The sequence below is a fragment of the Lynx canadensis genome, chromosome B1, assembly GCF_007474595.2.
Source record: "Lynx canadensis isolate LIC74 chromosome B1, mLynCan4.pri.v2, whole genome shotgun sequence".
Classification (NCBI taxonomy): domain Eukaryota; kingdom Metazoa; phylum Chordata; class Mammalia; order Carnivora; family Felidae; genus Lynx; species Lynx canadensis.
Genome location: NC_044306.2, coordinates 91,778,806 through 91,793,196, shown reverse-complemented (window position 1 = coordinate 91,793,196; position 14,391 = coordinate 91,778,806). Strand labels below are relative to the sequence as shown.

The window sequence follows — 14,391 nt, the reverse complement described above, 5'->3', positions numbered from 1 at the left end:
AAAAATATTTAATTTTTTTTTTTTTTTTACTGTTTCTTTATTTTTGGGAGACAGAGAGAGACAGAGTGTCAGCGGCAGAGGGGCAGAGAGAGGGAGAGACAGAATCAAAAGCCGGTTCCAGGCTCTGAGCTGTCAACACAGAGCCCGATGTGGGGCTCAAACCCACTAACCGTGAGATCATGACCTGAGCCGAAGTCAGACCCTTAACCGACTGAGCCATTCAGGAGCCCAAAAAATAATTAATATTAAATTTTTTTTAAAGTACAAAGTAACCAAGACTACGGTATTGTGTCAGAATTCAGAATAGTGTCTATTTTGAAGAAAGATAGAGGGACTGTGATTGGAAGGAACATTAAAGGGAATTCTAGAATGCTGGCAAAGGCCTATTCTTTACCTATTTCTGATTACACAGACATTTCTGTGAAAATCATGGAGAAGTATGATCGGGTTCTATATAGTGTAACATGTATTAGAGCTCACAAAAAAATTTCAGAAATTCAGATGTCACAATTGCACAAGCAAATCATTCTATCTCAAAACATGGTTAATAGTTTTTGTGTTTTTTTTAGTACTTAGTACTTTTAATTGGTCACTGAGGTCTTTCTTTTCTTTTGCACACAAAACTATTAGGGATTTTGCCATTTGGATACCTCTGAGATTACACTGTGGGTACACATGGCTCCAGATACTTGATGAGACGCAAGGTCAGAAAAATAGTGATTTGGGTCAATTATATGATTACAGAGCTGGTGTTTCCAAGAGAGTTCCAGAGGTCTAATCAGCCCAGTAGTGACTGAAGGGCTCAGAGGCTTTCCTGCCCAGAGTTTACTTGGCTATAGGGTTTCTGAAGTTACTGATAGCAAACTTAGCCTTACTGCCCAGTTCCTCTTGATTTCTGAGGTGCTGGCTGTACTTGGCTAAGTGCTCAGATCAGCAAGGTATACCAGTCTTGATCTGCCCTGAGCAGATCCCCACCCACCATGCCAGCAGTGAAGGTGTCTTCAGTCTCCCCAGAGGGATGTAACACCATCATGAATCCCCATGTATTTCCTGGACCAGCTCACATGCCTGAAAAGACTTAGTCATGCCTGAAGACTTGGTCATGACTTGATCATGGAGCCAATGTGGTTCACTTTAAGCAGGAGGCAGTTGCAAGGTTTCCTTGATGAAGAACTTGTACAGGTTGGTTCAGCTTGTCAGATGTGATGTACCTACTGGAGTCATCAGGCAACTTGAAGTCCAGATCTCACTTTCCTTGCTCTGAAGAACTCCAAAGCAGCAACATCCATGCCAATAGTGACCTTATTGGTGTAAGTGGCTATCTCGATTTCATTCTTCAGCAGCTGCAGGGCTTCTTTCTTTTCTAGGATGTTAGGAGTAAGCATGCTTCCATCACCTACATTTGGTGGAATCTTTCCCATATTTCTTCTTGATGACATTCTTGAGGTTGTGGTGAACCTCCATCTGATACACATGGTTTTCTTGACATTTACTGCACCAAATGGGAGGATCTTAACTCCTGTGTGGCCAGCTCTTTGCCAGCACTGTTGATCATACCAATGACTTTAAACTTGCGAGCCAAGTCAACAATGTGGAGCTACAGGGGCACCCCATTCCCCATTCTCAACAGCTCCAGGTTTGAAGATAGACAGAGACACCCCTCCGTCTATTCCATCTGTCTGTATCAACACTCAGTCTTCTCTTGTTCAGGTTCTTGCTAAGCTGAGTAGGTGCAATAGTTTTGTTGATGTGCTCAACAGCCTTTGAGACGCCTTTCCCCTTCTAGCATGTTTACATCATTGTCAAGGAGTTCTAGGGCCTCATAAACACCAGTTGAGTCACTTTTCAGGTACAGAGATCAACTTGAATGGTGGGATTCCCATGAGGGTGAAAGATCTCTCTGGCATAGATCTTGAATTGAATAGACATGGTTAACTTCTGGCTGCTGGATCTCATCATCAGGGGAAAAGGAAAAAGGGAGCTGTAGACATCAAGGGTGACTATTAAGCTGCAAGGTCTGGTGCACCAAGTTCCCCCTGAGCCCCTCTCTGTGCTGTCTGCCCCAATGACCCGTCTTTCTCCCAGGGACCTGATCATCTTATATTTAAATGGAAACTTACAACATAAGGCCATTTTATAACTCAATAATATCTGTCTACTCTGTCAACACATGTAGAATTGTCAGAATACTTGCACTTAAATAGTGCATTTCATTATACCTTTTCAAATACTTTGCCAAATATGTATTTTATGAACTAATAATAAAGGGAATGCAATTAATAGTGGGGATACTTCAACAATATAAATGTTACCATGTATTTCTAGAATCAAATCCAAAATTTACTATTTTCCAACCAAACTTAAAATACTTTGAGTTTGGGGGTCTAAGTGGCTCAATTGGTTGAGTGTCTGACTCTTGATTTTGGTTCAGGTCATGATCCCAGGTTTGTCCTGGGATCTGGCTCTGCACTGAGCATGGAGTCTGCTTAAGATCTCTCTCTCTCTCTCTCTCTCTCTCTCTATATATATATATATATATATCTCCCTCTCTCTCTCTGTCTCCTCTCACTGCCCCTCTCCTCCACTCTCACTCTCTCTAAAATAAATAAATAAATAAAATTAACAATAACAAAAAAACCCTTTGACTTTAAAATAAGCAAAGGGAAACTTGGAGAACAGAATAATATAAAAAAATAAGATAATTAAAGCTTATGATAGTATAATAAAACACTTGGTAAATTCCCAGTTGATTAAGCTTCCGGTTTCAGCTCAAGTCATGATTTTGTGGTTTGTAGGACTGTCAGCATAGAGGCTGTTTGGGATTCTTTCTTCTTCTCTCTGCCCCTACTCCACTTGCATGTATGGGTACACTCTCTCAAGATAAAAAAAAAAAAAAAAAAAAAAAAAACACTTAAAAAAGAAAATAAGTCATGGCAAATTCCCATTATTGAATTTAAAACTTAATTGTCAATTTAATTTTTTTTTTCAATTTTTCATGACTTTTGGAGATAATCATTTATATTAACATTTCAGTTTTAGGAAATGTTGCCTATGTAAGATCAATACCGACAATTAAGGAATCATTATCACCATCAATTTTTTGGCCATTTATATGTCTTCACCCTGTAGTCAGAACACCTTTTCAGTTTTATTAAAAATGTTATTATCAACTGAATATTATTATTATTTTATTATGGATTTTGTTTTTAATCTTATATATAATAGGTTCCATTATTAACAGTTAATTCTTGTAATAAAAAAGGGAAAATTATGTTTTTTTTAATGTTTATTTATTTATTTAGAGAGATAGAAACGCAGGAGCAGGGGAAGGGCAGAGAGAGGGAGTCAGGGAATCTTAAGGGGGTTCTGCACTGACAGGACTCAACTTACAAACCATGAGTTGAAATCAAGAGGCAGATGCTTAACTGACTGAGCCACCCAGGTGCCCTGGGAAAAAATGGCCTTAATATTTTGTGCAATATTAATACAGATAAACAAACTTTATCTTTTTCCCCATCCTTTTTGCACTTAAACTCTATGAATGTTTTTTATGGAAGAGATGTGTCTCATAAACAATAGATGCTGAATTTTTTTTTTTTTGGTTTTACCCAGTCTGACATTGTCAGTTTTAATTAAAATATTTATTTCTTTTACTTTGAATGCAGTTATTACTTACTTTAATTTATGTCTATAATATTTTATTATTTTTGGCCTACCTGAGGTTTTGTTTCTTCTCTACTTTCGCTTCTCTTGGATCAATAAAATGTTTATTATTTTTATTATTTCATCATTTTCCCTCTATTTACTTGTTAGACCAATAGGTTAGCTGTTAATCTAGTATTTAACATGCATTTTAGACAAATGAGGCATTGATGCATGCCAGTAATTTATCAGTACCCAGGTAGATCAAGAAGCTTAAGATTATTTCAACCCATTTACTACTTTCTTACCTTTTAAAACTCATTTGCATGATATTTAATTCTGCATATACATAACACTACAAATACTAAATGCTTTGTACTATTAATATTAATTTATATTTATCTGTTTTCTCTTTATATATAATGTATACCCACATTCCTTCTTTGTGAATATCTTATTTTAATATTTCTTGCATTGAAGATTTGTTGTTGATAAATTACCTTTTTTATTTGACTAAAATAATCTTTACTTCATATTTCTTTTTATTTTAAGTGTTATTTTCACTGGCTAGACAGTATTAGGTTGTTCACTATTTTTCTTTTTTTTTTTTTTCAGCACATTAAACATGCCACTACTTTGTTTTCTGGCTTCATTGTTTTTGCTAGAAATTTAGTTGTAAGTCATATTGTTGCACTTCTGAAGTTACCATGCTTTCCTTTCTTCTTTGAGTGTTTTTGAGATTTTCTCTTTGTCCTTTATTTAGAGCAGTCTTATTGTGATATGCCTTTTCCCCCTTTGTTCATTTTATGTTTCTCCTATTCAATAGCTAAAGAATTGAACTCAACATTATCAAGTTGATGCCAAATATTAAACACAGAGCATAATTTTGACAAAATAGCAAGAAATTTCAAAAATAGTACACCTTGGAAAATTTACCTGATAGGATATGTGGTATTTAAAAAAAAAAAAATTCCTCTAATTTGCAGATCTTCTTGAATGTTTTCATTTATTGGGGGTAAATGCCTAGAAATGGCCTAGCTAAGTAAAATGCTAAGTGTATGTTGTGTAAGAAACTGCCAAACTGTCAAAGTGGCTATTCCATGTTACATTCCACTAGTAATTTATATGGTTAATGGGACAGCACATTTGTTATATTAACTCCCTGAGTGTTGTACTTCATATGCCACTAACTTGATATAGAAGTTTATTTCCCAAAAATCTTCAGTAAGTGAGGAATAAAGAAAATGAGGCACATAATTGCTCAAATATAGGTTATATAAAGATGATTTATACTCTTTATATTCATTCATTCACTCATTCACCTTTTCATTTACTTGACTAGATTAATGTGCCTTTTCTGTGTTTGGTACTAAATGAGTTGTAAAGGTTTGAGGAAATGATATATTCTTTGGAGGGAGGCAGATTCTATATAAAAGTTTACAAAATCCTTAGGTCACTAAAATAGATTATAGATTTTTAAGTGCTCTTTGTGTAGCTTGACCTTCCTGAAAATAAGTTCCTAAACATTGACAAGTGGATGACAATTTACACAGTTTCCTCATGTAATCCTTGTTATATTATAGGTGAGATCATTAGTAGGAACAACTGAATTGGCAATATTAGGGATTAAGGAGTTAACTTTTTAAATTAACTTGTATTCAAATACATGTTAATATTTTAACAATAAGCAAATAAGAAAGAATATGAGCAATTCTTAAGGGAAAATGGAAGGACTGGAAGAAGAAGTTAAGAACATTCCCTAAATAGATATGTAAATAGAAAAAAAAGTCTGAGACACTCAAGATGGATTTAGGGATTCCAATTTTCATGTAAAAAGAGGTTTAGATTACCAAACAGATATTTGAAGAGGGAAAGGAAAAACCTCAGAGAAGAATTTCCAAATGCAGGAAAACATCAAGAATCTTCAATTTGAAAGGCACAAGTGAGTAATAGAAGAATGAATGGTGTTCATATGAAGACATGTCTGAATAAGCTGATAAAACTAAGGATCAAAAAAGGTTACTGAAGTAATAAGGAATAAAGAATAATTATTTTTTTAAGAATGAGAATTGAATTAATATAGAATCTAATCAGGACCTATGAATACGATATGACACTGGGATAATAATACAAAATTATTGAGGGGGCATATTTTGGATACAGAATTTTAAAAATGCTTAAAGCATTAAAAATATGAGACATAAAAATTATTTCAGGGGCACCTGGGTGGCTCAGTTGGTTAAGTGTCCAACTTCAGCTTAGGTCATAATCTCATGGTTTGTGAGTTCGAGCCCCATGTTGGGCTCTGTGCTCATAGCTCAGAGCCTGGAGCCTGTTTCAGATTCTGTGTCTCCCTCCCTCTGACCCTCCCCAATTCATGCTCTGTCTCTCTCTGTCTCAAAAATAAACATTTTAAAAAAATTAAAAAAAATATTTCAGACATGGAAAGTTTTAGAGTATTTAGTTCCTCTGCATCTAGGCCTAGGAAAATAATTTAGAAAGTTTTATTTTTAAAAACTCAAGAAAAAGTGAAGATATGAACTCTATGCAAAAAAAAAATGTCCTGAAAAGGTACAATTTGAATATGAATCAAATTGAAATAAAATACATTTTAGCAAGAGAGATAATAAAACAAAACAAACACTTTTGTTCATATGCTTGAAATATTACTTTGTTATGTGGTACAAATCTGGTTTCAAAAGTTTTCTTCTCTTTGCAAGTCCATTCACAATACTTGTTTCTGTAACTTCCATTAATTAATAAGTCATAATATTGTAAATCTGTGGTTTTGGATCTTAAACTTCAGAATCTTCCTGCAGACCGTTAACAGTATTTTCACATTCAGGCTAGAATAGAATGTAAATGTTCTAAATTCCAACAACTAAAAAATAATGATATGACTATTAGAAATTGGGATATTTATGGAGAGTGAGATTATATGGAAAGAAACTTAGGTTAGATAATTCTATACTATGTATAGAATTTATGTGGAGAATATGTGGAGTGAAGAGGAAAGTTCTACAATTTAAAATGTAAACCTAATCAATGAAGAACAAAACCTTTCTGAGATATTTGTAAGAGGAAATAGAATATAAGTTGAGTGATTGTATAAATGTGATAACCATTCTCTAATAGCAGCATGCCAATGGTCACCACCTAATTAGGTAAATCAAGAAATGGAGAAATGAGTCTAGGTATCTGCAAATTATTATTACAGACTGCATGTAGCCCATCTAGGCAGAAAATCATTCTTTAAAAAAAATTAGGCATCGCAGGAGTGCCTTATACAGTCATGCTTGCCTACTGTACAACCGGGAATAAAGCAGGTTCATTGTATTTAGGAGAAAACTAACCGTGGTGCCGGAGTTCATCAACTCAAATAAAACCACATGTCACCTATCCTTCTAAATGTATGACTCTCAGGACTAGTTACATCACAGATGTGCTACACAACAGTCCTAGAATGACATGAGTCCTTGTCTACTTGCTAAGTGTACAGATGTGACCCTGTGTTGTTCATTTCTGCATCCAAATCTAATAAAGAAGCATCGAATTAGTAATGTACTACGTAAGTGCCTGTATTCCAGAGGCAAGTGAAGGTCAGAAATGTAAAATAGCACCACTAAGATATGTTAGTGTTTTGTTTGTTTGTTTTCTTGTTTTTGTTTTTTGGCTTAAAACACAGAAATTTTTTCTCTTCTAGGTTCTTGAGGCCAGAAGTCCAAAATCAAGCTATCAGCAGGGCTATGCTCCCTCTGAAGGAGGTTCTGAAGTATGATCCCTGCTTTGCCTCTTCCAGCTTCTCAGTAGCCCTAGGCATTTCTTGATTAGGACACATCACTAAAATCTCCGCCTTTGTCTTTTTTTTTTTTTTCACATTTCTAAAATTGCTAATACAGATATACCATACATCTAACCATTCCCTATTTTTTTTCCAGCATCATTGAGATATTGCTATATAACATGTAAATTTAAGGCATACAATGTGATGATTGGATGCACATATAATTGCAAAATGAATAGCACAAAAATGTTAGTTAATATTTTTGTCCTTTCACACCTTTTATTTTTTTTTAGTGTAATTCTAATAGGTGTGATTATGATTAGTTTCTCACATATTTACATTTTTGATTTAGGTAAGGTGATGAAAATGTTTTCTTCAGTAAAATATTGTTTATTACATTTCATTATATAATAAGAGCATATTCTAGAGTGTACTTTCTTTTTTTTCAACGTTTATTTACTTTTGGGACAGAGAGAGACAGAGCATGAACGGGGGAGGGGCAGAGAGAGAGGGAGACACAGAATCGGAAGCAGGCTCCAGGCTCTGAGCCATCAGCCCAGAGCCTGACGCGGGGCTCGAACTCACCGACCGCGAGATCGTGACCTGGCTGAAGTCGGACGCCTAACCGACTGTGCCACCCAGGCGCCCCTAGAGTGTACTTTCTAATGAAAATAATGTATATCTATCAACATCCTAATACTTATATCTTCTCAAATTAATAATAAAAATTATATTTTAAATTTCCTGAATACTTAGCTACTCAAAGCACTTTTTCTTGACATTCTCTAATTCTAACAGCAACTCTTGGATCTAGAAACAATAGTATCATGTTATTAAAAAAGATAAAAACTCGGGGTGCCTGGGTGGCTCAGTCGGTTAAGTGTCCGACTTTTGGCTCAGATCATGATCTCACAGTTTGTGAGTTTGAGCCCCACATCGGGCTCCTGTGCTGGTAACTCAGAGCATGGAGCCTGCTCTGGATTCTGTGACTGCTTCTCTCTCTGCCCCTCACCTGCTTGCTCGCTTGCTCTTTCTCTCTCTCTCTCAAAAATAAATAAAACATTAAAAGAATTTTAAAAAAGATAAAAACTCTTAAAAGTTAATAGAACTTTCAGACATTAAATCAAATAGAAGATGGCAGATCCAGGACTTGAGTTTATATTTTTCAGTTCTAATACCCAAAAGCTATAAGAAAGTTGTGATTGTATTTAAAAACCAAAAAAATAAAAATAAAAATAAACAATTTCAATAACATGTTATGCTATGTTTTATAACATAGATTTATTATTTTTGTACAAAAATAAACATAAGCTGATAATATTTTAAACAAGCTCTATTATGAGTATCAATATCATCATTACTTTTCGTTAGTGTCTGCTAATTTAATATTGTTAAAATTTTCTTTAAAAATAATTCTCTTAAAAATCATCTCAAATATCCTGCTCTGTATTTGCAATTGGTTTTGTTATAATAACTAAACTATCAAAATAAAGTTATTTTCAAACAATATGTAGCTGCAAATATGTATGTAATTTATATATACCAGTGTGCCTCACAACTTTCCTATAGCTTTTTGGTTCACTATTTTTAATTATTTTTTTTTTCTTTTCACCTCTTAGTCATGCTATAGTATTCAGAAGTATTTTTGTTAAGTACTAGAGTCTGCAATGTTAATTACTCAGTAAGATATTCTAAGTTCATGCTGACTTAGAATTATTATGTTTTTGATTTTTTTTAAATATTTATTCCTTTTTTGAGATAGACAGAGACACAGAGCATGAGCGGCAGAAAGAGAGGGAGACACAGAACCTGAAGCAGGCTCCAGGTTTTGAACTATCAGCACAGAGCCTCACGTGGGGCTTGAACCCACCAACTGTGAGATCATGACCTGAGCCAACGTTGGGCGTCCAACCCACTGAGCCACCCAGATGCCCCTAGAATATTATGTTTTTAAAAGCAACCAAGTTACAGCAAGATGTTTCCAAATCATTTCATTTAAATCCATCCTCGTAAAATTTCACCCAATATGGGAAATTTTAAAAATTGTCACAAATAGGATAAACTGATGATTACCAGAGGGGAGGTGGGTGAGGGGATGGGTGAAATAGGTGATGGGGATTAAAGGGTGCACTTGCTGTGATGAGCACGGGGTGTTGTATGGAATTCTCACTATCTGAAATTAATGTTACACTGTATGTTAACTAATCGAATTTTAACTAAAAACTTTTGAAAAAATTCTCAGGAAGTTATTTTTGTATTGTGTTGTTTTTAGTAATTCCTTGATCATTCTCTACATTTGAGTGAGATATACATCAATGAGTGAGATATGCCTCAATTCCATGTGGCTGAAGAACCTCTTTTCAGTTTGTAAATGTATCTGAAAAATTGATAATAACATTTGCTGTACTTTAATTGCAATTTTTAATCTTTCATCAAAAAATACAACAAAATAGTAAAAAGTATTTAGAAAAGATTCTTTGAAGAATCATACTTCAATGTGTACAATAAAAATCTACCAAATAATCTCTGATTCCAGAAATGATTTACATTATTGCTATACCTTATACATTACTATCCCAGTAACTTCATTGATTTTTTGAAGTCCTTTTCAAAGTTCTTGGCAACTAAATACTGTGGATGAATAATGCAATAATTTGCTAAAACACCTGGTGTTTCTTATTTAAGTTGGCCGTAAACCTATGTTACCTACTAACCCATTAGTGTTCTTCCATCTGTTGTACAAGTTATGTCATTGGAAAAGGGAGTATTTTTTCCTGTAAACTAATTTTAAAGGTTTCAAATATTGACAAGCTCTGCATATTATAGTATGTTATTCCAAATGACATCTCCTGTGTTACTTTAAAATTCTTTTTGAACTGTGCGTATGGTAGCTTAATTTATTATATACTTCACTTTTGTATACCTGCTTATTGAATCATCTAAAAACAGTATCTTTGTTCAATAAAAAGGAATAAATTGTATCACATTTGAACTATCTTTCATCATAGTACAGATACCTTCACATACAACTAACAGTATTAATTTTTCTCTAATACTGTATACTTGACCATACTTTGTATTATTTTTGCTTTTTATAGGAAAGAAAAGAAACCTTGACAGTAATGGATTTAAGACTTTTTTAAACATTCTATTGACTGAATAACACTTTTTGAAATGTATTTATATTTTAGAATTTTTTGGTTATTGTGTTTCTTTATTAAAATCTGCATGTATTCTCAATATTTTTGTTGCTGAATTGGGAAAAATATGCTGGTCGATTAAATAGAACCATGATGTTCATTTTGGGATGCGGTGATAAAACCCAAGAATGAAAACTCAACCAAATAATGTAGACATTTTTCTCTCTATATAAAATATTTTAAAATAAGATCTAAAATCACCTTTGTTGTACATCAGTGCATGGGGCTGTATTGACAACTCATATACCACAAGCGGTCCTGCCATGGTGAAATGATTTTCCAAAATGTTGAACGTTATCTATTTCTCTCCCTCCTCCACACACATCCAGACACATCCACAACACACACGCATTGCCCACGCTCTCTCTAAATATGAACTACTTACGAGCAGATACTTTGTCTGCCTTCCCCATTGAGCCAGCACCTCTAAGTCTGAGAAGGACACCTTGTAGGTGCTCAATAAATACCTGATAAATAAATAAATAACTTCTCTTTGAGCATTTTATTTCAATAAATATATTGTCCTTCTAAGTGAATTCTATGTAATAGCTGAAGACACAAAGTAATTACAAGATTAGAACAATTCAAGCTGAACCCTGCAGTGTGATTAGTAGTAGCAATGTGTTACGTGGTTATTTTAATTTTGGCCACCAAAAAAAAGATAGCTTTCACATAAAAAAATAATTTTTATAATTTGAATTTCTAAACTGAAAGTCAAATGAGTTTATTCTCATAAGGGTACAATGTGTTTTCCACTCAGAAACTTTAAAAAATTGACAGTTTTAGTCTCTCATGTAAGAAACAACATAGGAAACAGCATTCAGAATGAGCCAAGGTACCCTTTAGCAGAAATGTTGAATTATAGTTTGCCGAAGGAATACCAGGATTGCTCACGTTTGCATATTTAGATTAATAGTACATTTCTACAAGGTTTGTGCTGTAATTGGAACTTAAGTAACATTTGTAAAGTGTTATCTGTCAGAGCCTGAAGAGACCCAAAGAGAATGTATGTCATTATGCAAAATTACTAATTAAGTACAAGTAATTTAGCAGATAATTTACATGTTCATCTTATAATAGAAATTATTTAGATTTAGGGTTCTCTTTGTATTTCTAAAGTAATCTTGACCCAAGGGATCACAGACTGTTAGGGAGAGGTATAAATTATGGAATGAGACATATGTTTAACTGATTCATAGAGCTTTTGTTGTGGCTAATGATTCCTCTAACAGTAATTGCATAAGGGAAAACATTTTCTTTTTAAGTAAATAATGTTCATTACCTCTTAAATCTACTGTCACTTGACAACATTAATGTGGAAAAATTTTTACCTTCTTGATTAGCTCTCCAAGGATATCCAGCAGCTTTAAATTAATATTGATCAAACAGAAACCATCATATCTATCAAAATGTTCTTATGAATGTGGATGCATGGAAAAAAAAATTCAATAGGTTCTGGAAAAAAACGCTCTCCTGAAATATACTGTAAATATATTGAGAATTATTAATATGAGGAAATTATTCTGGAAAGTGGGATTTATTTTGTGGAATACTATGTCCGTTGACCAATCTTAAAATTGCAATATTAAAGATTTATATCTATACAGTCAAATTGTGGGCATATTGCATTAATAATTGTGACCTCAACACTACAGCTTTGGGGATTAAACAACCTGCATTCCCAAAGTGACTTTTATCCAAATCATGTGAAAAAGGTTAGGAACTCTATTTACTCACAGCTTTTGTATGAATATCCTAAAACAGTGTTGAGGAACACTTTAATTTGGGTGACAACTCTCTCAAGTTCTATTTTCTTTTGGCTTAATTTATTGTTGGCTTTTAAATAACTATTTAAAAGTTTAGTGTTTAATTATTTGATATTATTTTTTCTAATTGCTATTGATGTAGATATATAATGTATATATTTCACTCTATCAAATTCCTTTAGCTATATCTCAGATTCTGATAGGTCTCGTTTATGTTTTGAGAAGTGTTACAATTTCCAGTTTCATCCAACAGTTGTTTAACACTGCATGTTTAATTTCTAAGTAGAAGAATTTTTTTTTCTTTTTCTATTTTGTTATAAATTACTAGCTTTATTGAAAAGAGTACAGATAATTCTCTTCGTCTTATTTCTATGTTTTTACTTTTAAACTTTTTTTTATTTGAGAGAGAGAGAGAGAGAGAGAGAGCACTCACAAGTACAAGCAGGGCAGAGGGGCAGAGGGAGAGAGAGAGAATCTTAAGCAGGTTCCACACTCAACATGGAGTCTGATGCAGGGCTTGATCCCACTACCCTGGGATCATGACCTGAGTTGAATTCAAGAGTCAGATGCTCAACCAACTGAGTCATCCAGGCATTCCTTATTTCTATTTTTTAGAATGTATTTAAGATTTCATTTGTGACATAAAAAATGGTCAGTTTTCATGAACACTTTCTGTGCATTTAAGAGAAGTTAGTATCTTTATCTGAGTTAAAATTACAATATATAAAGGCTAAATTATTGATAACAAATATTCAGTACTTCAATATGGTTTCGAAATTTTTGTGTATTTGATCTCTTTGGGCCAAGAGAGATGTGTTAAATTTTACCTTTATTAATTGTTTTTGTCTATTTCTCCTTGTACCTGCTGTAGTTGCCGTTTAGTGAAACTCATTGTGTTGCTTACATAAAAATTCATGACCATTATAGTTTCACAGAGAAATATTTCTTAAATTTAGAAAATTATAATTTCATCATTTTATACTCTCTTTGGTCTAAGATTTTCTTTTCAAATATCAAGATTTAACCTGCACTTTCTTTCTTTTTTTTTTTTTTTTAAACGTTTATTTATTTTTGAGACAGAGAGAGACAGAGCATGAACGGGAGAGGGTCAGGGAGAAGGTCAGAGAAAGGGAGACACAGAATCTGAAACAGGCTCCAGGCTCTGAGCGGTCAGCACAGAGCCAGACGCGGGGCTTGAACTCACGGACAGCGAGATCATGACCTGAGCCAAGTGGGCCGCTTAACCCACTGAGCCACCCAGGCGCCCCACTGCACTTTCTTTCAGTTGCATTTGAATAGGACATATCTGTGCATCTTTTTTATTTTTATAACTTCTTAAGGTTAGTTTATTTTTTGGGTATAATTTTTAGCCAGTAAGAAGGTGTTTTTTTTTTTTTTTCCTACTGGTGATAAAAGCCCATTTAATTGTTGCTACAATTGATATATTTATCCTCTAGTTTCTTACATTTTGAAAGCTTTGTTTACATAGAGATATATAAATTTGTTATCATTTATTCTCTCAACATATATTTGGAGATTTATAAAGATTTGTAGTTTTAGATTAATGGTTACTTTTATAGGAATGTTTTTTTAGAGTATTCTCGGTCTTCTCACTTTTTTTCGATTCTGTCCATTATTCCCCTCTATGACCAATATTGAATTTCACTCAAAACTTTTTCTTCCTCATCCCCTTTACCTCTAAATCCAATTTGAAGTAATGTCTCTTACTCCTAGTATATACTTATAAGGCAGTTAGTTAAATGATTCTACTTTCCACATGCTCTCTCAATTTTATGAATTGTGAGATTATTATTAAATTATTATTAATAATTAATATCATAATTAGTATTAATTATTATTAGATTATTATTAATTTATGGATTTATTAATTGTGTTATTTATCTAAAATGTCAGACCATTTAAATTACACGTGCTTTATCGGTGTTCCTTATGATTATCACTTCTTACAAATAAATATATATCCAATGTTTATCACCAG

At 33.5% G+C, this 14,391-nt stretch overlaps 1 pseudogene; it reads right to left on the bottom strand.

The window, feature by feature from the left end:
• Window positions 1-825: 825 nt before the first annotated feature.
• LOC115511541 lies at window positions 826-1,929 on the bottom strand (annotated as a pseudogene).
• Between the last annotated feature and the right edge of the window lie 12,462 nt (window positions 1,930-14,391).